This window comes from Pseudophryne corroboree, chromosome 4 (assembly GCF_028390025.1).
Source record: "Pseudophryne corroboree isolate aPseCor3 chromosome 4, aPseCor3.hap2, whole genome shotgun sequence".
In the NCBI taxonomy this organism is placed as follows: Eukaryota; Metazoa; Chordata; class Amphibia; order Anura; family Myobatrachidae; genus Pseudophryne; species Pseudophryne corroboree.
In genome coordinates this window covers 19,878,462-19,899,495 of record NC_086447.1, presented here as the reverse complement: position 1 = coordinate 19,899,495, position 21,034 = coordinate 19,878,462, and the positions used below count along the sequence as shown (strand labels likewise).

Genomic DNA, 21,034 nt, shown 5'->3' with positions numbered 1-21,034 from the left:
AAGTCATTTTATAAAAAACAGGAAGCACAATTTAGCATGGGGTTGCAGAGAAAAAAAAATTATGCAGGCAGAGAAATCCAACTGAGTGATTAATCAGCTCTCCATTTTATGGCTTTATTTTTATGCTAACACATTTGCTCTCTGAAAAGTGTCCACAAAGCCAAGTCTCTGATTAACACCTTTGTAGGAATGGTTTTTCACCTATTACTGATTAAAACTTGCTTCATTGGAAAGGCAGCAAGATGCATCCTCATTACAATGTCCACTGAAATAATACAGGTTGACACCAGGAAACATAAACCTCACTGCATCCTTGCTGCTTTCTCAAGTGGGAATCTGTTTAATGTGAAAACCAGGTGATATCTAATCAGCACACAGGTAAGAAGTTAAGAAAATCTTTATTTAAGGGTGAAGATGTTTCTCACAAAATCGTTGCCCCAATGCATCATTGAAATTCAAGCTGGAAAGATGATTTTGAAATATCAATTGTACATTTTGCATTGCTCTTCTGGTGACAATGTAGCTTGTTTTTGTCAATTACCATTTCAGTAATAGGGTAAAGAAAATTAAGTGGATTTCTGAAAGAAAACAATGCTGTCAATATACTATTAAAACAAATTAAAATGTTAAAAGTTATTGTACTTTAAGTAAAAATAAGAGTCCAAATATCAATCCCAGTTTTGGAAGAATTTAATTAACAAAAAAATAAGTGCACATAGCAGAGGATGGTTTCGATCCATCGACCTCTGGGTTATGGGCCCAGCACGCTTCCGCTGCGCCACTCTGCTGCTCATGTAAGTGTAAGAGATCCTGAAGTACTCACTCATCATGTGAAAGTACCAATGTGTTTCTTCGTTGGTCAATGGAAGAAAAATCTTGCAAAACTCTCCAGATTATTGCCTTTTTAACCTTTTTCTAGGAAACTTTCTAGATGAATGCTTTTTAGCCTTTGTCAGTACATGCTTTTGCAAGCTGTCTCTGTGGCGCAATCGGTAAGCGCATTCGGCTGTTAACCTAAAAGTTGGTGGTTCAATCCCACCCAGGGATGTTATTGACCGTGTGATCAAATTTTGGTGATCTTTAAGTAGACAAGTCAAAATTTCAAACCACCTCTTATAGTGTAGGGTACCTGGCCTTCTCTGATGCAATCAGAGTCAGATTTGATTAAGTCATTTTATAAAAAACAGGAAGCACAATTTAGCATGGGGTTGCAGAGAAAAAAAATTATGCAGGCAGAGAAATCCAACTGAGTGATTAATCAGCTCTCCATTTTATGGCTTTATTTTTATGCTAACACATTTGCTCTCTGAAAAGTGTCCACAAAGCCAAGTCTCTGATTAACACCTTTGTAGGAATGGTTTTTCACCTATTACTGATTAAAACTTGCTTCATTGGAAAGGCAGCAAGATGCATCCTCATTACAATGTCCACTGAAATAATACAGGTTGACACCAGGAAACATAAACCTCACTGCATCCTTGCTGCTTTCTCAAGTGGGAATCTGTTTAATGTGAAAACCAGGTGATATCTAATCAGCACACAGGTAAGAAGTTAAGAAAATCTTTATTTAAGGGTGAAGATGTTTCTCACAAAATCGTTGCCCCAATGCATCATTGAAATTCAAGCTGGAAAGATGATTTTGAAATATCAATTGTACATTTTGCATTGCTCTTCTGGTGACAATGTAGCTTGTTTTTGTCAATTACCATTTCAGTAATAGGGTAAAGAAAATTAAGTGGATTTCTGAAAGAAAACAATGCTGTCAATATACTATTAAAACAAATTAAAATGTTAAAAGTTATTGTAATTTAAGTAAAAATAAAAGAGTCAAAATATCAATCCCAGTTTTGGAAGAATTTAATTAACAAAAAAATAAGTGCACATAGCAGAGGATGGTTTCGATCCATCGACCTCTTGGTTATGGGCCCAGCACGCTTCAGCTGCGCCACTCTGCTGCTCATGTAAGTGAAAGAGATCCTGAAGTATCTCACTCATCATGTGAAAGTACCAATGTGTTTCTTAGTTGGTCAATGGAAGAAAAATCTTGCAAAACTCTCCAGATTATTGCCTTTTTAACCTTTTTCTTGGAAACTTTCTAGATGAATGCTTTTTAGCCTTTGTCAGTACATGCTTTTGCAAGCTATCTCTGTGGTGCAATTGTTTAGCACGTTCGGCTGTTAACCTAAAGGTTGGTGGTTCAATCCCACCCAGGGACGTAATAGACCTTGTGATCAAATTTTGGTGATCTTTAAGTAGACAGGTCAAAATTTCAAACCACCTCTTATAGTGTAGGGTACCTGGCCTTCTCTGATGCAATCAGAGTCAGATTTGATTAAGTCATTTTATAAAAAACAGGAAGCACAATTTAGCATGGGGTTGCAGAGAAAAAAAATTATGCAGGCAGAGAAATCCAATTGAGTGATTAATCAGCTCTCCATTTTATGGCTTTATTTTTATGTTAACACATTTGCTCTCTGAAAAGTGTCCACAAAGCCAAGTCTCTGATTAACACCTTTGTAGGAATGGTTTTTCACCTATTACTGATTAAAACTTGCTTCATTGGAAAGGCAGCAAGATGCATCCTCATTACAATGTCCACTGAAATAATACAGGTTGACACCAGGAAACATAAACCTCACTGCATCCTTGCTGCTTTCTCAAGTGGGAATCTGTTTAATGTGAAAACCAGGTGATATCTAATCAGCACACAGGTAAGAAGTTAAGAAAATCTTTCTTTAAGGGTGAAGATGTTTCTCACAAAATCGTTGCCCCAATGCATCATTGAAATTCAAGCTGGAAAGATGATTTTGAAATATCAATTGTACATTTTGCATTGCTCTTCTGGTGACAATGTAGCTTGTTTTTGTAAATTACCATTTCAGTAATAGGGTAAAGAAAATTAAGTGGATTTCTGAAAGAAAACAATGCTGTCAATATACTATTAAAACAAATTAAAATGTTAAAAGTTATTGTACTTTAAGTAAAAATAAAAGAGTCAAAATATCAATCCCAGTTTTGGAAGAATTTAATTAACAAAAAAATAAGTGCACATAGCAGAGGATGGTTTCGATCCATCGACCTCTGGGTTATGGGCCCAGCACGCTTCCGCTGCGCCACTCTGCTGCTCATGTTAGTGTCAGAGATCCTGAAGTACTCACTCATCATGTGAAAGTACCAATGTGTTTTTTCGTTTGTCAATGGAAGAAAAATCTTGCAAAACTCTCCAGATTATTGCCTTTTTAACCTTTTTCTAGGAAACTTTCTAGATGAATGCTTTTTAGCCTTTGTCAGTACATGCTTTTGCAAGCTGTCTCTGTGGCGCAATTGGTAAGCGCATTTGGCTGCTAACCTAAAGGTTGGTGGTTCAATCCCACCCAGGGATGTTATTGACCGTGTGATCAAATTTTGGTGATCTTTAAGTAGACAAGTCAAAATTTCAAACCACCTCTTATAGTGTAGGGTACCTGGCCTTCTCTGATGCAATCAGAGTCAGATTTGATTAAGTCATTTTATAAAAAACAGGAAGCACATTTTAGCATGGGGTTGCAGAGAAAAAAAATTATGCAGGCAGAGAAATCCAATTGAGTGATTAATCAGCTCTCCATTTTATGGCTTTATTTTTATGCTAACACATTTGTTCTCTGAAAAGTGTCCACAAAGCCAAGTCTCTGATTAACACCTTTGTAGGAATGGTTTTTCACCTATTACTGATTAAAACTTGCTTCATTGGAAAGGCAGCAAGATGCATCCTCATTACAATGTCCACTGAAATAATACAGGTTGACACCAGGAAACATAAACCTCACTGCATCCTTGCTGCTTTCTCAAGTGGGAATCTGTTTAATGTGAAAACCAGGTGATATCTAATCAGCACACAGGTAAGAAGTTAAGAAAATCTTTATTTAAGGGTGAAGATGTTTCTCACAAAATCGTTGCCCCAATGCATCATTGAAATTCAAGCTGGAAAGATGATTTTGAAATATCAATTGTACATTTTGCATTGCTCTTCTGGTGACAATGTAGCTTGTTTTTGTCAATTACCATTTCAGTAATAGGGTAAAGAAAATTAAGTGGATTTCTGAAAGAAAACAATGCTGTCAATATACTATTAAAACAAATTAAAATGTTAAAAGTTATTGTACTTTAAGTAAAAATAAGAGTCCAAATATCAATCCCAGTTTTGGAAGAATTTAATTAACAAAAAAATAAGTGCACATAGCAGAGGATGGTTTCGATCCATCGACCTCTGGGTTATGGGCCCAGCACGCTTCCGCTGCGCCACTCTGCTGCTCATGTAAGTGTAAGAGATCCTGAAGTACTCACTCATCATGTGAAAGTACCAATGTGTTTCTTCGTTGGTCAATGGAAGAAAAATCTTGCAAAACTCTCCAGATTATTGCCTTTTTAACCTTTTTCTAGGAAACTTTCTAGATGAATGCTTTTTAGCCTTTGTCAGTACATGCTTTTGCAAGCTGTCTCTGTGGCGCAATCGGTAAGCGCATTCGGCTGTTAACCTAAAAGTTGGTGGTTTAATCCCACCCAGGGATGTTATTGACCGTGTGATCAAATTTTGGTGATCTTTAAGTAGACAAGTCAAAATTTCAAACCACCTCTTATAGTGTAGGGTACCTGGCCTTCTCTGATGCAATCAGAGTCAGATTTGATTAAGTCATTTTATAAAAAACAGGAAGCACAATTTAGCATGGGGTTGCAGAGAAAAAAAATTATGCAGGCAGAGAAATCCAACTGAGTGATTAATCAGCTCTCCATTTTATGGCTTTATTTTTATGCTAACACATTTGCTCTCTGAAAAGTGTCCACAAAGCCAAGTCTCTGATTAACACCTTTGTAGGAATGGTTTTTCACCTATTACTGATTAAAACTTGCTTCATTGGAAAGGCAGCAAGATGCATCCTCATTACAATGTCCACTGAAATAATACAGGTTGACACCAGGAAACATAAACCTCACTGCATCCTTGCTGCTTTCTCAAGTGGGAATCTGTTTAATGTGAAAACCAGGTGATATCTAATCAGCACACAGGTAAGAAGTTAAGAAAATCTTTATTTAAGGGTGAAGATGTTTCTCACAAAATCGTTGCCCCAATGCATCATTGAAATTCAAGCTGGAAAGATGATTTTGAAATATCAATTGTACATTTTGCATTGCTCTTCTGGTGACAATGTAGCTTGTTTTTGTCAATTACCATTTCAGTAATAGGGTAAAGAAAATTAAGTGGATTTCTGAAAGAAAACAATGCTGTCAATATACTATTAAAACAAATTAAAATGTTAAAAGTTATTGTAATTTAAGTAAAAATAAAAGAGTCGAAATATCAATCCCAGTTTTGGAAGAATTTAATTAACAAAAAAATAAGTGCACATAGCAGAGGATGGTTTCGATCCATCGACCTCTTGGTTATGGGCCCAGCACGCTTCAGCTGCGCCACTCTGCTGCTCATGTAAGTGTAAGAGATCCTGAAGTATCTCACTCATCATGTGAAAGTACCAATGTGTTTCTTAGTTGGTCAATGGAAGAAAAATCTTGCAAAACTCTCCAGATTATTGCCTTTTTAACCTTTTTCTTGGAAACTTTCTAGATGAATGCTTTTTAGCCTTTGTCAGTACATGCTTTTGCAAGCTATCTCTGTGGTGCAATTGTTTAGCACGTTCGGCTGTTAACCTAAAGGTTGGTGGTTCAATCCCACCCAGGGACGTAATAGACCTTGTGATCAAATTTTGGTGATCTTTAAGTAGACAGGTCAAAATTTCAAACCACCTCTTATAGTGTAGGGTACCTGGCCTTCTCTGATGCAATCAGAGTCAGATTTGATTAAGTCATTTTATAAAAAACAGGAAGCACAATTTAGCATGGGGTTGCAGAGAAAAAAAATTATGCAGGCAGAGAAATCCAATTGAGTGATTAATCAGCTCTCCATTTTATGGCTTTATTTTTATGTTAACACATTTGCTCTCTGAAAAGTGTCCACAAAGCCAAGTCTCTGATTAACACCTTTGTAGGAATGGTTTTTCACCTATTACTGATTAAAACTTGCTTCATTGGAAAGGCAGCAAGATGCATCCTCATTACAATGTCCACTGAAATAATACAGGTTGACACCAGGAAACATAAACCTCACTGCATCCTTGCTGCTTTCTCAAGTGGGAATCTGTTTAATGTGAAAACCAGGTGATATCTAATCAGCACACAGGTAAGAAGTTAAGAAAATCTTTCTTTAAGGGTGAAGATGTTTCTCACAAAATCGTTGCCCCAATGCATCATTGAAATTCAAGCTGGAAAGATGATTTTGAAATATCAATTGTACATTTTGCATTGCTCTTCTGGTGACAATGTAGCTTGTTTTTGTAAATTACCATTTCAGTAATAGGGTAAAGAAAATTAAGTGGATTTCTGAAAGAAAACAATGCTGTCAATATACTATTAAAACAAATTAAAATGTTAAAAGTTATTGTACTTTAAGTAAAAATAAAAGAGTCAAAATATCAATCCCAGTTTTGGAAGAATTTAATTAACAAAAAAATAAGTGCATATAGCGGAGGATGGTTTCGATCCATCGACCTCTGGGTTATGGGCCCAGCACGCTTCCGCTGCGCCACTCTGCTGCTCATGTTAGTGTCAGAGATCCTGAAGTACTCACTCATCATGTGAAAGTACCAATGTGTTTCTTCGTTGGTCAATGGAAGAAAAATCTTGCAAAACTCTCCAGATTATTGCCTTTTTAACCTTTTTCTAGGAAACTTTCTAGATGAATGCTTTTTAGCCTTTGTCAGTACATGCTTTTGCAAGCTGTCTCTGTGGCACAATCGGTAAGCGCATTCAGCTGTTAACCTAAAGGTTGGCGGTTCAATCCCACCCAGGGATGTTATTGACCGTGTGATCAAATTTTGGTGATCTTTAAGTAGACAAGTCAAAATTTCAAACCACCTCTTATAGTGTAGGGTACCTGGCCTTCTCTGATGCAATCAGAGTCAGATTTGATTAAGTCATTTTATAAAAAACAGGAAGCACAATTTAGCATGGGGTTGCAGAGAAAAAAAATTATGCAGGCAGAGAAATCCAACTGAGTGATTAATCAGCTCTCCATTTTATGGCTTTATTTTTATGCTAACACATTTGCTCTCTGAAAAGTGTCCACAAAGCCAAGTCTCTGATTAACACCTTTGTAGGAATGGTTTTTCACCTATTACTGATTAAAACTTGCTTCATTGGAAAGGCAGCAAGATGCATCCTCATTACAATGTCCACTGAAATAATACAGGTTGACACCAGGAAACATAAACCTCACTGCATCCTTGCTGCTTTCTCAAGTGGGAATCTGTTTAATGTGAAAACCAGGTGATATCTAATCAGCACACAGGTAAGAAGTTAAGAAAATCTTTATTTAAGGGTGAAGATGTTTCTCACAAAATCGTTGCCCCAATGCATCATTGAAATTCAAGCTGGAAAGATGATTTTGAAATATCAATTGTACATTTTGCATTGCTCTTCTGGTGACAATGTAGCTTGTTTTTGTCAATTACCATTTCAGTAATAGGGTAAAGAAAATTAAGTGGATTTCTGAAAGAAAACAATGCTGTCAATATACTATTAAAACAAATTAAAATGTTAAAAGTTATTGTAATTTAAGTAAAAATAAAAGAGTCAAAATATCAATCCCAGTTTTGGAAGAATTTAATTAACAAAAAAATAAGTGCACATAGCAGAGGATGGTTTCGATTCATCGACCTCTGGGTTATGGGCCCAGCACGCTTCCGCTGCGCCACTCTGCTGCTCATGTAAGTGTCCGAGATCATGAAGTACTCACTCATCATGTGAAAGTACCAATGTGTTTCTTCATTGGTCAATGGAAGAAAAATCTTGCAAAACTCTCCAGATTATTGCCTTTTTAACCTTTTTCTAGGAAACTTTCTAGATTAATGCTTTTTAGCCTTTGTCAGTACATGCTTTTGCAAGCTGTCTCTGTAGTGCAATCTGTTAGCGCATTCGGCTGTTAACCGAAAGGTTGGTGGTTCAATCCCACCCAGGGACGTAATTGACCGTGTGATCAAATTTTGGTGATCTTTAAGTAGACAAGTCAAAATTTCAAACCACCTCTTATAGTGTAGGGTATCTGGCCTTCTCTGATGCAATCAAAGTCAGATTTGATTAAGTCATTTTATAAAAAACAGGAAGCACAATTTAGCATGGGGTTGCAGAGAAAAAAAATTATGCAGGCAGAGAAATCCAATTGAGTGATTAATCAGCTCTCCATTTTATGGCTTTATTTTTATGCTAACACATTTGCTCTCTGAAAAGTGTCCACAAAGCCAAGTCTCTGATTAATACCTTTGTAGGAATGGTTTTTCACCTATTACTGATTAAAACTTGCTTCATTGGAAAGGCAGCAAGATGCATCCTCATTACAATGTCCACTGAAATAATACAGGTTGACACCAGGAAACATAAACCTCACTGCATCCTTGCTGCTTTCTCAAGTGGGAATCTGTTTAATGTGAAAACCAGGTGATATCTAATCAGCACACAGGTAAGAAGTTAAGAAAATCTTTCTTTAAGGTTGAAGATGTTTCTCACAAAATCGTTGCCCCAATGCATCATTGAAATTCAAGCTGGAAAGATGATTTTGAAATATCAATTGTACATTTTGCATTGCTCTTCTGGTGACAATGTAGCTTGTTTTTGTCAATTACCATTTCAGTAATAGGGTAAAGAAAATTAAGTGGATTTCTGAAAGAAAACATTGCTGTCAATATACTATTAAAACACATGAAAATGTTAAAAGTTATTGTACTTTAAGTTAAAATAAAAGAGTCAAAATATCAATCCCAGTTTTGGAAGAATTTAATTAACAAAAAAATAAGTGCACATAGCAGAGGATGGTTTCGATCCATCGACCTCTGGGTTATGGGCCCAGCACGCTTCCGCTGCGCCACTCTGCTGCTCATGTTAGTGTCAGAGATCCTGAAGTACTCACTCATCATGTGAAAGTACCAATGTGTTTCTTCGTTGGTCAATGGAAGAAAAATCTTGCAAAACTCTCCAGATTATTGCCTTTTTAACCTTTTTCTAGGAAACTTTCTAGATGAATGCTTTTTAGCCTTTGTCAGTACATGCTTTTGCAAGCTGTCTCTGTGGCACAATCGGTAAGCGCATTCGGCTGTTAACCTAAAGGTTGGCGGTTCAATCCCACCCAGGGATGTTATTGACCGTGTGATCAAATTTTGGTGATCTTTAAGTAGACAAGTCAAAATTTCAAACCACCTCTTATAGTGTAGGGTACCTGGCCTTCTCTGATGCAATCAGAGTCAGATTTGATTAAGTCATTTTATAAAAAACAGGAAGCACAATTTAGCATGGGGTTGCAGAGAAAAAAAATTATGCAGGCAGAGAAATCCAACTGAGTGATTAATCAGCTCTCCATTTTATGGCTTTATTTTTATGCTAACACATTTGCTCTCTGAAAAGTGTCCACAAAGCCAAGTCTCTGATTAACACCTTTGTAGGAATGGTTTTTCACCTATTACTGATTAAAACTTGCTTCATTGGAAAGGCAGCAAGATGCATCCTCATTACAATGTCCACTGAAATAATACAGGTTGACACCAGGAAACATAAACCTCACTGCATCCTTGCTGCTTTCTCAAGTGGGAATCTGTTTAATGTGAAAACCAGGTGATATCTAATCAGCACACAGGTAAGAAGTTAAGAAAATCTTTATTTAAGGGTGAAGATGTTTCTCACAAAATCGTTGCCCCAATGCATCATTGAAATTCAAGCTGGAAAGATGATTTTGAAATATCAATTGTACATTTTGCATTGCTCTTCTGGTGACAATGTAGCTTGTTTTTGTCAATTACCATTTCAGTAATAGGGTAAAGAAAATTAAGTGGATTTCTGAAAGAAAACAATGCTGTCAATATACTATTAAAACAAATTAAAATGTTAAAAGTTATTGTAATTTAAGTAAAAATAAAAGAGTCAAAATATCAATCCCAGTTTTGGAAGAATTTAATTAACAAAAAAATAAGTGCACATAGCAGAGGATGGTTTCGATTCATCGACCTCTGGGTTATGGGCCCAGCACGCTTCCGCTGCGCCACTCTGCTGCTCATGTAAGTGTCCGAGATCATGAAGTACTCACTCATCATGTGAAAGTACCAATGTGTTTCTTCATTGGTCAATGGAAGAAAAATCTTGCAAAACTCTCCAGATTATTGCCTTTTTAACCTTTTTCTAGGAAACTTTCTAGATTAATGCTTTTTAGCCTTTGTCAGTACATGCTTTTGCAAGCTGTCTCTGTAGTGCAATCTGTTAGCGCATTCGGCTGTTAACCGAAAGGTTGGTGGTTCAATCCCACCCAGGGACGTAATTGACCGTGTGATCAAATTTTGGTGATCTTTAAGTAGACAAGTCAAAATTTCAAACCACCTCTTATAGTGTAGGGTATCTGGCCTTCTCTGATGCAATCAAAGTCAGATTTGATTAAGTCATTTTATAAAAAACAGGAAGCACAATTTAGCATGGGGTTGCAGAGAAAAAAAATTATGCAGGCAGAGAAATCCAATTGAGTGATTAATCAGCTCTCCATTTTATGGCTTTATTTTTATGCTAACACATTTGCTCTCTGAAAAGTGTCCACAAAGCCAAGTCTCTGATTAATACCTTTGTAGGAATGGTTTTTCACCTATTACTGATTAAAACTTGCTTCATTGGAAAGGCAGCAAGATGCATCCTCATTACAATGTCCACTGAAATAATACAGGTTGACACCAGGAAACATAAACCTCACTGCATCCTTGCTGCTTTCTCAAGTGGGAATCTGTTTAATGTGAAAACCAGGTGATATCTAATCAGCACACAGGTAAGAAGTTAAGAAAATCTTTCTTTAAGGTTGAAGATGTTTCTCACAAAATCGTTGCCCCAATGCATCATTGAAATTCAAGCTGGAAAGATGATTTTGAAATATCAATTGTACATTTTGCATTGCTCTTCTGGTGACAATGTAGCTTGTTTTTGTCAATTACCATTTCAGTAATAGGGTAAAGAAAATTAAGTGGATTTCTGAAAGAAAACATTGCTGTCAATATACTATTAAAACACATGAAAATGTTAAAAGTTATTGTACTTTAAGTTAAAATAAAAGAGTCAAAATATCAATCCCAGTTTTGGAAGAATTTAATTAACAAAAAAATAAGTGCACATAGCAGAGGATGGTTTCGATCCATCGACCTCTGGGTTATGGGCCCAGCACGCTTCCGCTGCGCCACTCTGCTGCTCATGTAAGTGTAAGAGATCCTGAAGTACTCACTCATCATGTGAAAGTACCAATGTGTTTCTTCGTTGGTCAATGGAAGAAAAATCTTGCAAAACTCTCCAGATTATTGCCTTTTTAACCTTTTTCTAGGAAACTTTCTAGATGAATGCTTTTTAGCCTTTGTCAGTACATGCTTTTGCAAGCAGTCTCTGTGGCACAATCGGTAAGCGCATTCGGCTATTAACCTAAAGGTTGGTGGTTCAATCCCACCCAGGGATGTTATTGACCGTGTGATCAAATTTTGGTGATCTTTAAGTAGACAAGTCAAAATTTCAAACCACCTCTTATAGTGTAGGGTATCTGGCCTTCTCTGATGCAATCAGAGTCAGATTTGATTAAGTCATTTTATAAAAAAACAGGAAGCACAATTTAGCATGGGGTTGCAGAGAAAAAAAAATATGCAGGCAGAGAAATCCAATTGAGTGATTAATCAGCTCTCCATTTTATGGCTTTATTTTTATGCTAACACATTTGCTCTCTGAAAAGTGTCCACAAAGCCAAGTCTCTGATTAATACCTTTGTAGGAATGGTTTTTCACCTATTACTGATTAAAACTTGCTTCATTGGAAAGGCAGCAAGATGCATCCTCATTACAATGTCCACTGAAATAATACAGGTTGACACCAGGAAACATAAACCTCACTGCATCCTTGCTGCTTTCTCAAGTGGGAATCTGTTTAATGTGAAAACCAGGTGATATCTAATCAGCACACAGGTAAGAAGTTAAGAAAATCTTTCTTTAAGGGTGAAGATGTTTCTCACAAAATCGTTGCCCCAATGCATCATTGAAATTCAAGCTGGAAAGATGATTTTGAAATATCAATTGTACATTTTGCATTGCTCTTCTGGTGACAATGTAGCTTGTTTTTGTCAATTACCATTTTAGTAATAGGGTAAAGAAAATTAAGTGGATTTCTGAAAGAAAACAATGCTGTCAATATACTATTAAAACAAATTAAAATGTTAAAAGTTATTGTACTTTAAGTAAAAATAAAAGAGTCAAAATATCAATCCCAGTTTTGGAAGAATTTAATTAACAAAAAAATAAATGCACATAGCAGAGGATGGTTTCGATCCATTGACCTCTGGGTTATGGGCCCAGCACGCTTCCGCTGCGCCACTCTGCTGCTCATGTTAGTGTCAGAGATCCTGAAGTACTCACTCATCATATGAAAGTACCAATGTGTTTCTTCGTTGGTCAATGGAAGAAAAATCTTGCAAAACTCTCCAGATTATTGCCTTTTTAACCTTTTTCTAGGAAACTTTCTAGATGAATGCTTTTTAGCCTTTGTCAGTACATGCTTTTGCAAGCTGTCTCTGTGGCGCAATCGGTAAGCGCATTTGGCTGTTAACCTAAAGGTTGGTGGTTAAATCCCACCCAGGGATGTTATTGACCGTGTGATCAAATTTTGGTGATCTTTAAGTAGACAAGTCAAAATTTCAAACCACCTCTTATAGTGTAGGGTACCTGGCCTTCTCTAATGCAATCAGAGTCAGATTTGATTAAATCATTTTATAAGAAACAGGAAGCACAATTTAGCATGGGGTTGCAGAGAAAAAAAAATTATGCAGGCAGAGAAATCCAATTGAGTGATTAATCAGCTCTCCATTTTATGGCTTTATTTTTATGCTAACACATTTGCTCTTTGAAAAGTGTCCACAAAGCCAAGTCTCTGATTAACACCTTTGTAGGAATGGTTTTTCACCTATTACTGATTAAAACTTGCTTCATTGGAAAGGCAGCAAGATGCATCCTCATTACAATGTCCACTGAAATAATACAGGTTGACACCAGGAAACATAAACCTCACTGCATCCTTGCTGCTTTCTCAAGTGGGAATCTGTTTAATGTGAAAACCAGGTGATATCTAATCAGCACACAGGTAAGAAGTTAAGAAAATCTTTCTTTAAGGGTGAAGATGTTTCTCACAAAATCGTTGCCCCAATGCATCATTGAAATTCAAGCTGGAAAGATGATTTTGAAATATCAATTGTACATTTTGCATTGCTCTTCTGGTGACAATGTAGCTTGTTTTTGTCAATTACCATTTCAGTAATAGGGTAAAGAAAATTAAGTGGATTTCTGAAAGAAAACAATGCTGTCAATATACTATTAAAACAAATTAAAATGTTAAAAGTTATTGTACTTTAAGTAAAAATAAAAGAGTCAAAATATCAATCCCAGTTTTGGAAGAATTTAATAAACAAAAAAATAAGTGCACATAGCAGAGGATGGTTTCGATCCATCGACCTCTGGGTTATGGGCCCAGCACGCTTCCGCTGCGCCACTCTGCTGCTCATGTTAGTGTCAGAGATCCTGAAGTACTCACTCATCATATGAAAGTACCAATGTGTTTCTTCGTTGGTCAATGGAAGAAAAATCTTGCAAAACTCTCCAGATTATTGCCTTTTTAACCTTTTTCTAGGAAACTTTCTAGATGAATGCTTTTTAGCCTTTGTCAGTACATGCTTTTGCAAGCTGTCTCTGTGGCGCAATCGGTAAGCGCATTTGGCTGTTAACCTAAAGGTTGGTGGTTAAATCCCACCTAGGGATGTTATTGACCGTGTGATCAAATTTTGGTGATCTTTAAGTAGACAAGTCAAAATTTCAAACCACCTCTTATAGTGTAGGGTACCTGGCCTTCTCTGATGCAATCAGAGTCAGATTTGATTAAATCATTTTATAAGAAACAGGAAGCACAATTTAGCATGGGGTTGCAGAGAAAAAAAAAATTATGCAGGCATAGAAATCCAATTGAGTGATTAATCAGCTCTCCATTTTATGGCTTTATTTTTATGCTAACACATTTGCTCTTTGAAAAGTGTCCACAAAGCCAAGTCTCTGATTAACACCTTTGTAGGAATGGTTTTTCACCTATTACTGATTAAAACTTGCTTCATTGGAAAAGCAGCAAGATGCATCCTCATTACAATGTCCACTGAAATAATACAGGTTGACACCAGGAAACATAAACCTCACTGCATCCTTGCTGCTTTCTCAAGTGGTAATCTGTTTAATGTGAAAACCAGGTGATATCTAATCAGCACACAGGTAAGAAGTTAAGAAAATCTTTCTTTAAGGGTGAAGATGTTTCTCACAAAATCGTTGCCCCAATGCATCATTGAAATTCAAGCTGGAAAGATGATTTTGAAATATCAATTGTACATTTTGCATTGCTCTTCTGGTGACAATGTAGCTTGTTTTTGTCAATTACCATTTCAGTAATAGGGTAAAGAAAATTAAGTGGATTTCTGAAAGAAAACAATGCTGTCAATATACTATTAAAACAATTTAAAATGTTAAAAGTTATTGTACTTTAAGTAAAAATAAAAGAGTCAAAATATCAATCCCAGTTTTGGAAGAATTTAATTAACAAAAAAATAAGTGCACATAGCAGAGGATGGTTTCGATCCATCGACCTCTGGGTTATGGGCCCAGCACGCTTCCGCTGCGCCACTCTGCTGCTCATGTTAGTGTCAGAGATCCTGAAGTACTCACTCATCATGTGAAAGTACCAATGTGTTTCTTCGTTGGTCAATGGAAGAAAAATCTTGCAAAACTCTCCAGATTATTGCCTTTTTAACCTTTTTCTAGGAAACTTTCTAGATGAATGCTTTTTAGCCTTTGTCAGTACATGCTTTTGCAAGCTGTCTCTGTGGCGCAATCGGTAAGCGCATTCAGCTGTTAACCTAAAGGTTGGCGTTTCAATCCCACCCAGGGATGTTATTGACCGTGTGATCAAATTTTGGTGATCTTTAAGTAGACAAGTCAAAATTTTAAACCACCTCTTATAGTGTAGGGTACCTGGCCTTCTCTGATGCAATCAGAGTCAGATTTGATTAAGTCATTTTATAAAAAACAGGAAGCACAATTTAGCATGGGGTTGCAGAGAAAAAAAATTATGCAGGCAGAGAAATCCAATTGAGTGATTAATCAGCTCTCCATTTTATGGCTTTATTTTTTTGCTAACACATTTGCTCTTTGAAAAGTTTCCACAAAGCCAAGTCTCTGATTAACACCTTTGTAGGAATGGTTTTTCACCTATTACTGATTAAAACTTGCTTCATTGGAAAGGCAGCAAGATGCATCCTCATTACAATGTCCACTGAAATAATACAGGTTGACACCAGGAAACATAAACCTCACTGCATCCTTGCTGCTTTCTCAAGTGGGAATCTGTTTAATGTGAAAACCAGGTGATATCTAATCAGCACACAGGTAAGAAGTTAAGAAAATCTTTATTTAAGGGTGAAGATGTTTCTCACAAAATCGTTGCCCCAATGCATCATTGAAATTCAAGCTGGAAAGATGATTTTGAAATATCAATTGTACATTTTGCATTGCTCTTCTGGTGACAATGTAGCTTGTTTTTGTCAATTACCATTTCAGTAATAGGGTAAAGAAAATTAAGTGGATTTCTGAAAGAAAACAATGCTGTCAATATACTATTAAAACACATGAAAATGTTAAAAGTTATTGTACTTTAAGTTAAAATAAAAGAGTCAAAATATCAATCCCAGTTTTGGAAGAATTTAATTAACAAAAAAATAAGTGCACATAGCAGAGGATGGTTTCGATCCATCGACCTCTGGGTTATGGGCCCAGCACGCTTCCGCTGCGCCACTCTGCTGCTCATGTAAGTGTAAGAGATCCTGAAGTATCTCACTCATCATGTGAAAGTACCAATGTGTTTCTTAGTTGGTCAATTGAAGAAAAATCTTGCAAAACTCTCCAGATTATTGCCTTTTTAACCTTTTTCTTGGAAACTTTCTAGATGAATGCTTTTTAGCCTTTGTCAGTACATGCTTTTGCAAGCTATCTCTGTGGTGCAATTGTTTAGCACGTTCGGCTGTTAACCTAAAGGTTGGTGGTTCAATCCCACCCAGGGACGTAATTGACCTTGTGATCAAATTTTGGTGATCTTTAAGTAGACAGGTCAAAATTTCAAACCACCTCTTATAGTGTAGGGTACCTGGCCTTCTCTGATGCAATCAGAGTCAGATTTGATTAAGTCATTTTATAAAAAACAGGAAGCACAATTTAGCATGGGGTTGCAGAGAAAAAAAATTATGCAGGCAGAGAAATCCAATTGAGTGATTAATCAGCTCTCCATTTTATGGCTTTATTTTTATGTTAACACATTTGCTCTCTGAAAAGTGTCCACAAAGCCAAGTCTCTGATTAACACCTTTGTAGGAATGGTTTTTCACCTATTACTGATTAAAACTTGCTTCATTGGAAAGGCAGCAAGATGCATCCTCATTACAATGTCCACTGAAATAATACAGGTTGACACCAGGAAACATAAACCTCACTGCATCCTTGCTGCTTTCTCAAGTGGGAATCTGTTTAATGTGAAAACCAGGTGATATCTAATCAGCACACAGGTAAGAAGTTAAGAAAATCTTTATTTAAGGGTAAAGATGTTTCTCACAAAATCGTTGCCCCAATGCATCATTGAAGTTCAAGCAGGAAAGATGATTTTGAAATATCAATTGTACATTTTGCATTGCTCTTCTGGTGACAATGTAGCTTGTTTTTGTCAATTACCATTTCAGTAATAGGGTAAAGAAAATTAAGTGGATTTCTGAAAGAAAACAATGCTGTCAATATACTATTAAAACACATGAAAATGTTAAAAGTTATTGTACTTTAAGTTAAAATAAAAGAGTCAAAATATCAATCCCAGTTTTGGAAGAATTTAATTAACAAAAAAATAAGTGCACATAGCAGAGGATGGTTTCGATCCATCGACCTCTGGGTTATGGGCCCAGCACGCTTCCGCTGCGCCACTCTGCTGCTCATGTAAGTGTAAGAGATCCTGAAGTATCTCACTCATCATGTGAAAGTACCAATGTGTTTCTTAGTTGGTCAATGGAAGAAAAATCTTGCAAAACTCTCCAGATTATTGCCTTTTTAACCTTTTTCTAGGAAACTTTCTAGATGAATGCTTTTTAGCCTTTGTCAGTACATGCTTTTGCAAGCTGTCTCTGTGGCGCAATCGGTAAGCGCATTTGGTTGCTAACCTAAAGGTTGGTTGTTCAATCCCACCCAGGGATGTTATTGACCTGGTGATCTTTAAGTAGACAAGTCAAAATTTCAAACCACCTCTTATAGTGTAGGGTACCTGGCCTTCTCTGATGCAATCAGAGTCAGATTTGATTAAATCATTTTATAAGAAACAGGAAGCACAATTTAGCATGGGGTTGCAGAGAAAAAAAAAAATATGCAGGCAGAGAAATCCAATTGAGTGATTAATCAGCTCTCCATTTTATGGCTTTATTTTTATGCTAACACATTTGCTCTCTGAAAAGTGTCCACAAAGCCAAGTCTCTGATTAACACCTTTGTAGGAATGGTTTTTCACCTATTACTGATTAAAACTTGCTTCATTGGAAAGGCAGCAAGATGCATCCTCATTACAATGTCCACTGAAATAATACAGGTTGACACTAGGAAACATAAACCTCACTGCATCCTTGCTGCTTTCTCAAGTGGGAATCTGTTTAATGTGAAAACCAGGTGATATCTAATCAGCACACAGGTAAGAAGTTAAGAAAATCTTTCTTTAAGGGTGAAGATGTTTCTCACAAAATCGTTGCCCCAATGCATCATTGAAATTCAAGCTGGAAAGATGATTTTGAAATATCAATTGTACATTTTGCATTGCTCTTCTGGTGACAATGTAGCTTGTTTTTGTCAATTACCATTTCAGTAATAGGGTAAAGAAAATTAAGTGGATTTCTGAAAGAAAACAATGCTGTCAATATACTATTAAAACAAATTAAAATGTTAAAAGTTATTGTACTTTAAGTAAAAATAAAAGAGTCAAAATATCAATCCCAGTTTTGGAAGAATTTAATTAACAAAAAAATAAGTGCACATAGCAGAGGATGGTTTCGATCCACCGACCTCTGGGTTATGGGCCCAGCACGCTTCCGCTGCGCCACTCTGCTGCTCATGTTAGTGTCAGAGATCCTGAAGTACTCACTCATCATGTGAAAGTACCAATGTGTTTCTTCGTTGGTCAATGGAAGAAAAATCTTGCAAAACTCTCCAGATTATTGCCTTTTTAACCTTTTTCTTGGAAACTTTCTAGATGAATGCTTTTTAGCCTTTGTCAGTACATGCTTTTGCAAGCTATCTCTGTGGTGCAATTGTTTAGCACGTTCGGCTGTTAACCTAAAGGTTGGTGGTTCAATCCCACCCAGGGACGTAATTGACCTTGTGATCAAATTTTGGTGATCTTTAAGTAGACAGGTCAAAATTTCAAACCACCTCTTATAGTGTATGGTACCTGGCCTTCTCTGATGCAATCAGAGTCAGATTTGATTAAGTCATTTTATAAAAAACAGGAAGCACAATTTAGCATGGGGTTGCAGAGAAAAAAAATTATGCAGGCAGAGAAATCCAATTGAGTGATTAATCAGCTCTCCATTTTATGGCTTTATTTTTATGCTAACACATTTGCTCTCTGAAAAGTGTCCACAAAGCCAAGTCTCTGATTAACACCTTTGTAGGAATGGTTTTTCACCTATTACTGATTAAAACTTGCTTCATTGGAAAGGCAGCAAGATGCATCCTCATTACAATATCCACTGAAATAATAAAGGTTGACACCAGGAAACATAAACCTCACTGCATCCTTGCTGCTTTCTCAAGTGGGAATCTGTTTAATGTGAAAACCAGGTGATATCTAATCAGCACACAGGTAAGAAGTTAAGAAAATCTTTCTTTAAGGGTGAAGATGTTTCTCACAAAATCGTTGCCCCAATGCATCATTGAAATTCAAGCTGGAAAGATGATTTTGAAATATCAATTGTACATTTTGCATTGCTCTTCTGGTGACAATGTAGCTTGTTTTTGTCAATTACCATTTCAGTAATAGGGTAAATAAAATTAAGTGGATTTCTGAAAGAAAACAATGCTGTCAATATACTATTAAAACAAATTAAAATGTTAAAAATTATTGTAGTTTAAGTAAAAACAAAAGAGTCAAAATATCAATCCCAGTTTTGGAAGAATTTAATTAACAAAAAAGTAAGTGCACATAGCAGAGGATGGTTTCGATCCATCGACCTCTGGGTTTGGGCCCAGCACACTTCCGTAACGCCACTCTGCTGCTCATGTAAGAGTAAGAGATCCTGAAGTACTCACTCATCATGTGGAAGTACCAATGTGTTTCTTCGTTGGTCAATGGAAGAAAAATCTTGCAAAACTCAAGATTATTGCCTTTTTAACCTTGTTCTAGGAAACTTTCTAGATGAATGCTTTTTAGCCTTTGTCAGTACATGCTTTTGCAAGCTGTCTCTGTGGCGCAATCGGTTAGCGTGTTTGGCTGTTAACCGAAAGTTTGGTGGTTCAAACCCGCCCATGGATGTAATTGACCTTGTGATCAAATTTTGGTGATCTTTAAGTAGACAAGTCAAAATTTCAAACCACCTCTTATAGTGTAGGGTACCTGGCCTTCTCTGATGCAATCAGAGTCAGATTTGATTAAGTCATTTTATAAAAAACAGGAAGCACAATTGAGCATGGGGTTGCAGAGAAAAAAAATGATGCAGGCAGAGAAATCCAATTGAGTGATTAATCAGCTCTCCATTTTATGGCTTTATTTTTATGCTAACACATTTGCTCTCTGAAAAGTGTCCACAAAGCCAAGTCTCTGATTAACACCTTTGTAGGAATGGTTTTTCACCTATTACTGATTAAAACTTGCTTCATTGGAAAGGCAGCAAGATGCATCCTCATTACAATATCCACTGAAATAATACAGGTTGACACCAGGAAACATAAACCTCACTGCATCCTTGCTGCTTTCTCAAGTGTGAATCTGTTTAATGTGAAAACCAGGTGATATCTAATCAGCACACAGGTAAGAAGTTAAGAAAATCTTTATTTAAGGGTGAAGATGTTTCTCACAAAATCATTGCCCCAATGCATCATTGAAATTCAAGCTGGAAAGATGATTTTGAAATATCAATTGTACATTTTGCATTGCTCTTCTGGTGACAATGTAGCTTGTTTTTGTCAATTACCATTTCAGTAATAGGGTAAAGAAAATTAAGTGGATTTCTGAAAGAAAACAATGCTGTCAATATACTATTAAAACAAATTAAAATGTTAAAAGTTATTGTACTTTAAGTAAAAATAAAAGAGTCAAAATATCAATCCCAGTTTTGGAAGAATTTAATTAACAAAAAAGTAAGTGCACATAGCAGAGGATGGTTTCGATCCATCGACCTCTGGGTTATGGGCCCAGCACGCTTCCGCTGCGCCACTCCGCTGCTCATGTAAGTGTAAGAGATCCTGAAGTACTCACTCATCATGTGAAAGTACCAATGTGTTTCTTCGTTGGTCAATGGAAGAAAAATCTTGCAAAACTCTCCAGATTATTGCCTTTTTAACCTTTTTCTTGGAAACTTTCTAGATGAATGCTTTTTAGCCTTTGTCAGTACATGCTTTTGCAAGCTGTCTCTGTGGTGCAATTGGTTAGCACGTTCGGCTGTTAACCGAAAGGTTGGTGGTTCAATCCCACCCAGGGACGTAATTAACCTTGTGATCAAATTTTGGTGATCTTTAAGTAGACAAGTCAAAATTTCAAACCACCTCTTATAGTGTAGGGTACCTGGCCTTCTCTGATGCAATCAGAGTCAGATTTGATTAAGTCATTTTATAAAAAACAGGAAGCACAATTTAGCAT

The 21,034-nt window shown here is 36.5% G+C and overlaps 15 non-coding genes across 15 annotated transcripts; 3 read left to right on the top strand and 12 right to left on the bottom strand.

The window, feature by feature from the left end:
• Positions 1–716: 716 nt before the first annotated feature.
• TRNAM-CAU (transfer RNA methionine (anticodon CAU)) lies at positions 717–788 on the bottom strand. The gene has a single exon. It is a non-coding gene; the product is annotated as a tRNA-Met (tRNA).
• Positions 789–3,051: 2,263 nt separating this feature from the next.
• Positions 3,052–3,123, bottom strand: TRNAM-CAU (transfer RNA methionine (anticodon CAU)). The gene has a single exon. It is a non-coding gene; the product is annotated as a tRNA-Met (tRNA).
• A 186-nt stretch (positions 3,124–3,309) lies between these two features.
• TRNAS-GCU (transfer RNA serine (anticodon GCU)) lies at positions 3,310–3,383 on the top strand. The gene has a single exon. It is a non-coding gene; the product is annotated as a tRNA-Ser (tRNA).
• An 833-nt stretch (positions 3,384–4,216) lies between these two features.
• Positions 4,217–4,288, bottom strand: TRNAM-CAU (transfer RNA methionine (anticodon CAU)). The gene has a single exon. It is a non-coding gene; the product is annotated as a tRNA-Met (tRNA).
• Positions 4,289–6,551: 2,263 nt separating this feature from the next.
• Positions 6,552–6,623, bottom strand: TRNAM-CAU (transfer RNA methionine (anticodon CAU)). Its single transcript has one exon. It is a non-coding gene; the product is annotated as a tRNA-Met (tRNA).
• Positions 6,624–8,885: 2,262 nt separating this feature from the next.
• On the bottom strand, positions 8,886–8,957 carry TRNAM-CAU (transfer RNA methionine (anticodon CAU)). Its single transcript has one exon. It is a non-coding gene; the product is annotated as a tRNA-Met (tRNA).
• A 2,262-nt stretch (positions 8,958–11,219) lies between these two features.
• On the bottom strand, positions 11,220–11,291 carry TRNAM-CAU (transfer RNA methionine (anticodon CAU)). The gene has a single exon. It is a non-coding gene; the product is annotated as a tRNA-Met (tRNA).
• A 2,264-nt stretch (positions 11,292–13,555) lies between these two features.
• TRNAM-CAU (transfer RNA methionine (anticodon CAU)) lies at positions 13,556–13,627 on the bottom strand. The gene has a single exon. It is a non-coding gene; the product is annotated as a tRNA-Met (tRNA).
• A 1,097-nt stretch (positions 13,628–14,724) lies between these two features.
• Positions 14,725–14,796, bottom strand: TRNAM-CAU (transfer RNA methionine (anticodon CAU)). The gene has a single exon. It is a non-coding gene; the product is annotated as a tRNA-Met (tRNA).
• A 1,095-nt stretch (positions 14,797–15,891) lies between these two features.
• On the bottom strand, positions 15,892–15,963 carry TRNAM-CAU (transfer RNA methionine (anticodon CAU)). Its single transcript has one exon. It is a non-coding gene; the product is annotated as a tRNA-Met (tRNA).
• Positions 15,964–17,059: 1,096 nt separating this feature from the next.
• Positions 17,060–17,131, bottom strand: TRNAM-CAU (transfer RNA methionine (anticodon CAU)). The gene has a single exon. It is a non-coding gene; the product is annotated as a tRNA-Met (tRNA).
• Positions 17,132–17,318: 187 nt separating this feature from the next.
• On the top strand, positions 17,319–17,392 carry TRNAS-GCU (transfer RNA serine (anticodon GCU)). Its single transcript has one exon. It is a non-coding gene; the product is annotated as a tRNA-Ser (tRNA).
• Positions 17,393–18,215: 823 nt separating this feature from the next.
• On the bottom strand, positions 18,216–18,287 carry TRNAM-CAU (transfer RNA methionine (anticodon CAU)). Its single transcript has one exon. It is a non-coding gene; the product is annotated as a tRNA-Met (tRNA).
• A 2,259-nt stretch (positions 18,288–20,546) lies between these two features.
• On the bottom strand, positions 20,547–20,618 carry TRNAM-CAU (transfer RNA methionine (anticodon CAU)). Its single transcript has one exon. It is a non-coding gene; the product is annotated as a tRNA-Met (tRNA).
• Positions 20,619–20,804: 186 nt separating this feature from the next.
• Positions 20,805–20,878, top strand: TRNAN-GUU (transfer RNA asparagine (anticodon GUU)). Its single transcript has one exon. It is a non-coding gene; the product is annotated as a tRNA-Asn (tRNA).
• Positions 20,879–21,034: the final 156 nt, after the last annotated feature.